Source organism: Mustela nigripes, chromosome 3, assembly GCF_022355385.1.
Source record: "Mustela nigripes isolate SB6536 chromosome 3, MUSNIG.SB6536, whole genome shotgun sequence".
Lineage (NCBI taxonomy): Eukaryota > Metazoa > Chordata > Mammalia > Carnivora > Mustelidae > Mustela > Mustela nigripes.
This window is the reverse complement of record NC_081559.1, coordinates 43419404-43429919: the sequence shown is the minus strand read 5'-3', so window position 1 is coordinate 43429919 and position 10516 is coordinate 43419404.

Here is a 10516-nt window from a genome sequence, read left to right as displayed (position 1 = left end):
GGGGGGCTCAGGGGTCACCCAGTCTAGTTTTCACCATGCTGAGGGCCCAGCCAGGTCATGGGGCTTTCACACACCTGTCTGTTCAGTAGATCTCTCCTTCATCCAGCCGGCAATCCCAGGAGAGAGTCCCCGATGGGGCCCCCACAGCTCTCCTTTCTGCAGTCCAGCTGCAACTGTTCATGTCACTGACTCCCCTCCCCCGGGGGCCCCTGGGCGGACGCACGTCATCTTGGGGGCACCCAGCTGCCTCTTGCAGGGGTCTGTGTCTCTTGGGCTGAGAATTCCTCACCTCTCTGGGGCTCCAGGAATTGCTGGTCCTGACACAAGCCAGAAGGGTTCTGTGAATCACTTTCATCTTGAATGTGTTCATTATGGAACGGATGGCGCTGATCAAATGTTCACTTAAGCCACATTTTGTGTGACGGAAAGAATTGTATGCTGGATAACTGTGCATATAATTACATGCAAATCTGGGGATTTAGATGCATATCAGGATGCAGCCTCTTTCACTGCTGCCATAAGAGGCCTAATGCATTTAACTTTATAGGTGTGACTCTTACCTCTGCCTGGAGTTTGGGGCCCAAGGTGGAGGGATGTGTGTGACAGAGATGGCAGCAATTGTCCCCAGCCCTTTGGTCTGTTCTCGCAGGCCCTGCCTTGGGATGGATATGGATATTGAGCCCTTTACTGGACATTGTCCCCTTTTCTGCTGGGACACCCCTCCCTTGGGGACACCGGTCATTTTGGACCTCACTGGCCATCTCTGGCTGGAGCCCTGCAGGGATCAAAGTGATGCCAGGTATGGCATCCCTCGGGCACCCTGGCCAAGCTGTGTCCCTGGGACAAGAGGGACAAGGCTGGCTTTAGTCTACACTTTGTTAGCGAATGATCTGGTGAGTAGTGGGGAGTGTGGCGGGGGCCCAGGCAGAGGAGGGGTTGCATGGAGAGGCTGTGGGACAGGAACCCCCCAGCATGGACCTGCAGGGGAGCCAGGCTGAAGACTGTTTAGGGGCATTTTGGGGAGTTGTGACCGCTCTCTCCCGAGCAATCCTGAGACACCCAGCGGTGGACATCTCTGCTACTTCTGCTAATGTCCCCCAATCCCGTTTCAGAGTCAGAAGGAGGACGACAGGCTGTGGGGCAAGTGCTCCGGGTAAAAACAAGAGCAGGGTTGGGGTGGTGGGGGAAGCAGCCAGAGAGAAAGAGCTTTAAGCTTCACGGTTGCTGTTAGAGAAATATGAATTTTATGGCTTGTTCATTTCCAAAATAGGATTTGAGATGATCTTATAAACTCACAAAAAGTAAGAGAATGGGAGAGGATTCTTCTCAGGAGGTGAGATTTCAAGACCTAATGGGGACCCTCGTCGATGAGCAGCTCCGAAGAGGGCGTGCTGGCCCCTCGGAGCCTGGACATGCCCAGGACTCAGGATGCCCCCCATGGGGAGGGTGTGGACCTGAAACAGGAGCTAAGTAGAGATGCACCCACCCCGTCCCCTCATCCCCAGAATATCTGCCATTTAAGCATTACTCCCCTCCCAGACTCCTCTGCCTCCCCTACAAATAACCAAGCGACCCACCTCCCCATGACCCTGCACCCATGGACCAAGAATTCTGCGCTCAAGGATTTAATGAGTTATTTTGGGAGGACTGACGTTGGTGTTGGTGTGGCCTCTCCTGGGTACCCCAGAGGCAACCCCTACCAGTTTGACTTTTATTGCTGCCTCCCTTGGACCCTGTTCCTGAGGTCCCGGGTTATTGTTGGCCCCACATCCCCTAATGAGAGGCCCATGGGCGGCCAGCTCCTTCCTCAGGCAGCATCATGGCCCTGTGCCCATAAATGAACACACAGCTGGGGAGAGCCAGACACTGAAGGCGAGAGCCTGCAGCCAGAAAGATGAGAGCAAAGCAGAGCAGTCACATACAAAAAATGCAGAAGAAAAGAGCATTCAGAGAGACTTGACAGCCATGGGGGGTGCCCCTCTGATCTCCTTCCAGAAACGCCCCAGCTGAAGTCAGTGCTGCCCAGCCTACAAGCAGAGGCCATGACGGGCAACAACAGGGGGATGAGGGTCACCCTTTCCAGCCTGTGTTGGACTCTCAGGATGACCCTCGCACCAGTGATCCTGATGGCCTGGCCCAACCATATTGGGACTGCATGGCCCTTTTGGGCTTCCCCTCCTGGGACCCCTTTCCCTCTCCTTCCACAAGGACCAGTTGTGCATCACTGTCTGAAGGCTCTTCTCCCTTCCCATCCCCTTCCCCTTTTCTTTTTCACTGGTGTGATGCCCAATCCATCTCTTACACATCTGTCTTTACTTCTGCTTTGCAGGGGACTTGAGAATTAGATGTAGGGGCTGGTTGGCAAGGGAGAGCCCATCCCAAGGGGTATGTGGGCAAGGGTAGTGCCTAGCTCAAGACGATAGCCCTCATGTCAACAGCTTTAATGGTGGTTGACTTGAAAGAGTGTCCCAGGGAAGGGGACGCCCTGACAAGTGGGGTCAGCCTGTCGAAAGTGAGGAGGCAACAAGACGTATGAGGACAGCAGAGATGGCCGGTTATCGCTGTGTCACATTCAATACGGCCTTGGTTGATACATTTGTCAGTGGTACCGATCCTGAGCTGGGCTCTTGGAACACAGAGTAAGAGCAGCCATGATGGAAAGACCAAGCGGAAACCCTGGAAAGTTACCCCTCTTTGGCCAAGAGACTGAATGGAAAACAATGTCACTTTCTGGAAGCTGGGTGGATTGGCACTGACCTTTGAAGGTGGTCAGAATGTGACCTTGAAGAGAGCTGGTGGTCCATCTTCCATCACTGTTTATCGCCCACTGTCTCACAAAGCTGGGTGTGCCTCGGGGAAGTCAGTTCCACTACAGAAATGGTACTTCTGGGATGGAGCCTGGGCAGGACCTGGGGATGGAAGTGAGCTGCGAGCAGGTGGCCCAGACTCTCACGTCACCTGCCACAGCTGGGCAGGTGCCCCCCCCATCCAGCTGGCCTCTCCGGCCCTGTGTGAGGTGTGATAGGACCTGCTGAGGGAGAGGAAGATGCCAGAGTTTTATAGGCTCAGACTGGAATCTGGAAGCCAGCTGGAAATGCTCGCCTGCTGGGATTTTAATGGTCACAGTCTTTGTGGCCAACCTTTGTGGCATTCACTAACTCTGCTCTTCACGTCTGCTTTGCAGATGATCTGATCGACACAAAAAAAAGAAAAAAAAACCCAGCAAGATCCAAAGAAAAAGGAAAAGATATAAAAAACTCAAACCCATCCCTAGCTTTGTTAACCTCTCCAGTGAATTAAGGAAGACATGATGCATCCATGACACATGAACACAATGTTAGGAGAACAGAACAGTCATAGCAAGGGTGTACTGTGGGGTCAAGAATAGAGGAGGGACCTCAGTACAAGGCTTAGAAGTAGAGGAATCCTCTGGAAAATGGTTCAGAGGACAAAAAAACAAAGGCAATGAGAGATGTGCCCCAGGATCCATGCAGGAGCTCCCCTGTGTGAGTAGCAGCGGCTATGGAGACCGCTACTGGGGACAGACTCACCCGGGCAGGTTTCCCAGTGGGTGCCTTCCAGAAGGTTCCTGCGGAGAGGGTGGGGGAGCTGACTGCTGGGCACACAGGTGCTGTCTGGTCCGGTGTCAGGCCTTAGGGAGCTTACCTGTGCACGTCTCCCCGGGAAGCCCCTGGAGGACACACTCCTGAAGGAGGGTAGGTTGGAGAAGGAAGCTGGCCTGCTCCTTGGGGAGAGCCGGGCACCCCATTGGCCCCGGATGGTGGTGACCAGTGGTCCTCAGGCACCTGTGGGAGGCCTTGGGGAGGGAGGCCAGGGCAGAGGAGGGAATGGGTGAGATATGAGGCGTCTTGGAGACGTGGGGGAGTAATGGGTGGTGTATGGAATGGACCCGCATCTGGAGAGTGAGTATCCTTTCACTGGGACTGCGGGCTTTCTAGGGGAGGAAGTGTGGAAGGAAACCGTTTACTGAGTGCAGGCGCACACGCTTAACTTTTAGATTCAATTTCAGGATAATCAACTCAACGGGAAAGCATGTAAATGTTATGATTCAGTGTCATCGTAAAATATGAGTGCTGATGCCTCACGCACAGCGGGAGTGGGGTGCAGGAAGGGGCAGACGGAAGATGGACAGGCAGTATCCATTTGCAAAACGGGGTTTGGGAGTCACCCCAGGGGTCAGTGGCTGCGGCAGGCCCCTCAGTCTGTTGATTTGAGTCCCTCAATTCTGATGTCTCCCTTTGCTACTTCATCATTTCCCTTCTCCGTTTCATGACTTCTGGGGTTGCTTGACCCTTTTGTGGTCTCATCTTTGTGCCTTTGTTGAAAATTCCTTTTATTGTTGTTTGACCTTCTTGGCAATTTCCTCAATTTTGTTTCTTTTTTCTTTTTTTAAGATTTTACTTATTTATCTGAGAGAGAGAGAGAATGTGAGTGCCCTAGCAGGGAGGAGGGGCAGAGGGAGAAGGAGAAGCAGGCTCCCTGTTGGCAGGGAGCCGGGATGCGGGGCTCGATCCCAGGACCCTCGGGATCTTGACCCGATTGGAAGGCAGACGCTTCACCGACTGAGCCACCCAGGTGCCTCCTCCATTTTGTTTCTATCACTCTTGAGTTTTGGTTGTCATCCTCATATTTTTAACTATTGAGGGATGATTATTACCCTGCTTTTTAAAAAAATGTTCTTGAGTGTAGGCTTGTTTCAAGAATCCATTATTTTATCTTGTTTTCTGAGATTTCATGTAGACTCTCAGGGCTTATTCTGCTCTCTTTCTTGTTTCCCCTTTTCCCTACGTGTGTTGATTTTCCGTGGTCTTTTGATCTCTGTGTCAGGCATGTGTGTCCAGTTGGGTCCCCCAGATACCGATGGAAGGTCCCATGTCAGGTGACCTGGAAGCCAGCTGCTTGTTTGTTAGGGACTCCTGCTGTTAGTCACAGCTGACTGTCTAAACCCCAAGTGACCTCACATCCTCACTGGGCAAGGAGCCTGTGAACCCCCTTCTAAGGGCAGCTCCTTCTCCCCCTTTCCTGGGGCTGCTTTAAAATATCTCCACAAGCTTGGTGGTCTAAAACAACAGAAATTTACTTTTTCATAGTTCTGGAGGCCAGAAGTCTGAAATGAAGGTGTCAGCTGAGCTGTGCCCTTCCTTCCCTCTTGTAGATTCTGGGGATCTAGTCCCGGGTGTCCCGCAGTTTGTGGCCACATAGGTCCCTCCTCTACATTTGCGTTCTCCTCTTCCTGTTTCTTCTCTCTTTGGTCCTTTATAAGGGTATGTTCATTGCCTTGGGCCCCCCCAGGTAAGCCAAGATGCTCTCATCTCACAATCCTTAATTATGTCTACAAAGACCTTTTTCTAAATAAAGTGATGTTCTGAGTTTCGGGGGATTAGGATAGGGACTGTGTCTCAGAAGCCATGATAGGATAGAATAGGGTAGGACATATCACTCGGGGGAACACAATTCTGCCCACGACACTCCCTAGAGTCCCCACAAGTCCCCCTTTCCAACCTGAATCCCTGTAGAGTGAGTTCTCTGTGGAGACTTGCAGGAAAAGACGAGGGGATGGGCTGCCCCTTGGCTCTCCAGGGAGCCATTCTGCTCTGGGGCACTGAGCAGAAGGGTAATAAATAGGATGAATGAGGGGTCTCTCTCAATTTTTATTCATTTAGCAGATATTTATATTCTGTGTGGCACAGAAGGGGTCCAATGGCAGACTGGTTCTCTTGGGTGAACGACGACTCCCTGTGGCTGATGCTGCTGCCCGGGTCCTTCTCCAGCCTCGAAGACCCTTGGCTGGACCTTGACATTGGCCTTGCTCCCCCTTGAACTGGCCTTCCTCTGGGTTGACTTGTTGTCTGGCCATGGAGCAATGCCTTGACACCCTCTTGTAGCACTCCTTAAAACGCAGACCCCCTCAATGAACCACAAGTTCATTACCCTCCCCAAGGGGGCCTTTCAACAGAGTAGAGCCTTATACCAGAGAAGGGGGCAAGTATGGTAATTTTGGGCAATGTATGGTGAGTCAGAAAGGGTCATTTTAGGGAGGGAAGTATTCCTTATAGTAATAAAAACACGCATGAACCCTTAAAAGGAGTGGTAAAAGTAAAAGAACAGAAACTGAAGTTTTTGTTTCTGAAGAAAAGTTTCTGAAGAAAAGAAGTGGGAAACACTGCATTATTCCTCAGAAGTGCTGACATTTTCTGTTTGGGGCCTGTTGCCTAGAGAAATTCCACAACCGGGCTGTCATTCCCGCTGGATCCAGGGTTGTCCAGAAACCTCAGGAGACCAACGGCTTCTACTATTTTAATATGTGGGTCAATGGAAAACAGTTGGAAATCTGGTAGTTGGTTAAAATTTCACCGGCCAGGCCTCTGTTTGAATAGACACATTTATAATTCAGCTAATGCTCTAATAAATTATACCAAGAAGTGGTTAGAACGTTTAAGTCAGGCTTTGGGGGGGGGGGGGGGGGGTGGCTGGAAGGGAGCTGAAAGCTGGGGGCCCGCCCCTCCCCTGCTGGGGAGGAGCCAGCAACACTGTTATGTGCTATTGTGTGGGCTGGGTCGTCTGCAAAGCAGACGGGAAGGCCGGAGGCCTGCAGGACGTGCTCTGTTCCAAGGAATGTTTGCTCCCACGTTTGAAAATGCACCGTCCCACAAAAAGTGTGGTTTGCAGCTCCTCTTGAAATGCCAGGAGTTCTGGCTGCTGTAGGCTGACATCTCTGCAGGGTAGTGGAGGAATTCTCTTTAACTACACTGAACTGGAGAACCTGGGGGTTGGGGAGGGCTCCCAAGAAGGGTGGAGTCTGAGAGAGGGAAGCCAGCCTCTAGAAACCCCAAACTTGTCTCTGGGAGGCATATCCATGCATACCCACAAAGACACTCAGACAGGAGTGTCTCTGGGTGTGTCTCTGGGTCTGTCTGACAGGTGTAACTGGTATGGTCTAGTCTGGGAGCCTGGACTCCAATGTATAGACCCCTTTAAGGGTGAGAAGAGCAGAAGCTGACCTCCTGAACCCTTGTACAATGCCAAACTGAACCCATGGGGAGAGAAGGACATGGCCAGCCCCGAGCAGCTGGGCCTTGGCCTGAAATCCTTCAGGGTTCCAGAAAGCTACGATACCTTGATCAGAACTTCTGGAGAGGAACCGTCCCAGGGAAGATTATAACTTGTTTTGAGAACCTACATACTGTATTTATTTATTTATTTATTATTTTTTAAAAAAAAGATTTCTTTTGTTTATTTGCTAGAGAGAGTGAGCGCGCAAGCAGGGGGAGTGGCAGGCAGAGGCAGAGGGAGAGGGAGAAGCAGGCTCCCTGCTGAGCAAGGAACCCTATTCAGGACTCAATCCCAAGACGCTAGGATCATGACCTGAGCCAAAGACAGAAGCTTAACTGACTGAGCCACACAGGCATCCCCCTATATACTATATTTAATTGAATGATAAATTGGTTAATTTAATAATAAAGTAGGGGCACCTGGGTGGCTCAGTCAGTTGAGAGTCTGCCTTCGGCTCTCGTCATGATCCTAAGGTCCTGGGATCCAGCTCTATGTCAGGTTCCCTGCTTGTCCCTCTCCCTCTGCTGCTCCTCCTGCTTGTGCACTCTCTCACTCTCTTGAGTACATAAACGAAATCTTTAAAAAATACATATAATATAACCTAATATAATAAATATATATAATAATGTTATATATTTACACATTTATTCATATTTATTTATAATATATAATATGTTAATTTACTTGTATGTTATTATATATGATACATATAATATTTTAGAATTTATATACTGAGTTTTCTGAAAGGGATTGAGAATCCTTACCACACATACACATAACCCTTTATTTTGTTTTTTTCTTTAGTTTAATTTTAGTTTTCTTTTTTTAGAGAGCGAGAGGAGGAAGGAGAGGGGGATTGGGGAGAGGGCAGGGGGAGAGAATCTCAAGCAGACTCTCTGCTGAGCCTAGAGCTCAATGTGGAGATCAATCCCTCGACCCTGAGACCATGACCTGAGCTGAAACCAAGAGCCAGATGCTTAACTGACTGAGCCACCCAGGCTCCCTACATAACCCTTTACAAAAGGTAATTGGAATAAGAGAAAAGGAGAGATCCGCTGGGAGAGTGGGTTACAAGATCGAGATCAAGAGAAGTAAACATTTTTTTGAAAATTAATCGTAGAAAAAATTGACCATGTGGCTTCTGAGACATGGTTCTCTATGTGTCCGTCTGTAGAACATGGTCTTCATAATACCTTTTTGTAGCTGCTCCCAAAGATGCTGGATGCAGGGTGAAGAAGGCTCTTTACAGGCCAGAGGGCTGGGGTCCCAGGAGGCGCTCTCTGCCTGTGGCTGTGATGACAGCCACAGGTGGCTTAACTCCTGGGGAGCCTTTACCTTCCTGTGCTCTTGGAGGCCTGAAGAACCAGGAGAGGGGATGGCTTATCATGGCATTGTAAATTCCTCTTATCCAGCTGGGAAATGAAAGTGATTTTTAAAACCTATACATGTTAAGGCACCTGGGGGGCCTCAGTCAGTTAAGAATCTGCCTTCAGCTCAGGTCATGATCCCAGGGTCCTGGGATCAAACCCCGCATTGGGGCATCTCTGCTCAGCAGGGAGCCTACTTCTCTCTCTGTCTCTGCTTGTGCTCTCTCTCTCTGTCTCTCTCTTTCTCAAATAAACAATATCTTAAAAAAAAAAACAACACAGAGCCCACATGTGTCATTGCACTTTGCCATAACTCACGTTATCATAACATGATGCTAAGACTCTGTCATGGATCTTGTTCAGTGCCCATTCCACACATCTGTCTCTGCTGAGGCTGCTGCAGTGCTTCTATTTCAACAATATCACTACATGCTGGAGTCTTGATGTTACACAGATCAATTCCAACGATCTTAGACATTACTAACTTAAAAAGCATCTGTATCACAAAAACCCCAAAACCCCAATTATAGATTCATTTTTTTGGTCTTTTCCTATGTTTTATTGTATTCTAAGTTCTGCCAGGGCTGGGGCTATGTCTGTTTGCTGGGTTGTGACATCAACTCCTAGCCGATGCTGACAAATAGCCAATGCCTACTAAACACTGAATTAATGCTGAATTAATTATAGCAGAATGAATGCTGTATCCTTCTGATGGACCTGCATGTACCTGCTTCCTCAAGGTTCCCTGGTGTAAATGATCTCAGCAACTGTGAGGTCTGGAGGAGGAGGCCAGATCCCATCACGCCTTCTGCAGGTCTTGGAGGAAGGACACGGGCACCGTGCACTGTGCGCATTGGACACAACCCACCTGGGAACAGGAGTCCGGGGATCCTGGGGGGAGGTAGCCCCCACTTTTGTCCAGCTTCTTCTACCCAGCAAAGACAGCCCCTGAAGGTCATCATGGGATGAAGAATGGCAGGGAAGAAAGCTCCCAGGAAACAGGCTGAGGTCTTGAGGGTCATTGTTAAGTTCTAGCGACCTGTTGGAGATGCCTCTTGAGGCCTGGCATGGTGTAGGGGGACAGGAGGGAGGGAGAGCTGGCAGGTCTATGAGAGCACCACCTCCCCTCACGTTCCGGCCGCACAGGAATGCTTACAGCTCTCTGCACCCCCTGAGCCATCAAGGGCCCACCCCTATGCTCTCCTTCTGGTGGAGGCAGGAGCAGAGAAAGGGAGAAGGAGAATCTCAAGCAGACTCCCCACTGAGCATGGGGCCCGACTCAGGGCTTGATCCCAGGCCCCCGAGATCATGACCTGAACCAAAATCTAGAGTTGGATATCTAACTGGCTGAGCCACCCAGGCACCCCTACCATGCATATTTATATACTTAGAATCAGTTCTTCATGCTTTCTCCCTGGAAATTAACTTCTAGCCTCAGTGCTGTCAAAGCAAATACCTAATGAATATGCCTGATATGGAAACTCAGCCCATGGCCGGTTTGAGCATCATGGTCTGGAGGGAACGGAACGGAGGGTAGCGGGTGTCTGACACACGGCCCTGAAAAGGCCACCAGCATGTCTCAGAGGGAGCAATGGACAGCCAGGTGCTTTCTGCAGAGCCTGACTCCAACCTCCCTGTGGACCCACACACTTCATCTGTGCAATAAGTGTCTGGACAAGTACTTCCATTATCCCTACTTTACAAAGGAGGAAGCTGAGGCCATAGAGGTTAAGGACCCGGCCCAGGTGAGTCAGTACAACAGGGATTGGATGCAGACATCCTGGCTCCCAGCTCTTCAAGTCTGACTCCAGTGACTTTCTCTGGAGCACGGGAGGATCTGCCCTCGGGGTTTCAGCACCTCTGCCTCCATCAGTCTCTGGGTCTCCCCCTGGAGGGGGACATCACTTCCCAGCATTTGTGAGGGGGTGGCCCCATGAACCAAGGACAAGCTTGCAGAGAATGCTGAGGGGGACAGCCTTTATCTGCTGCAGCTGCAACTTGTAGGTAATGGGCCCCCCTCGGATCCTAAGGGCTGGGTGGGGAGCCCAAGGCTGTGGCTGTTAGAGCCCTATCCC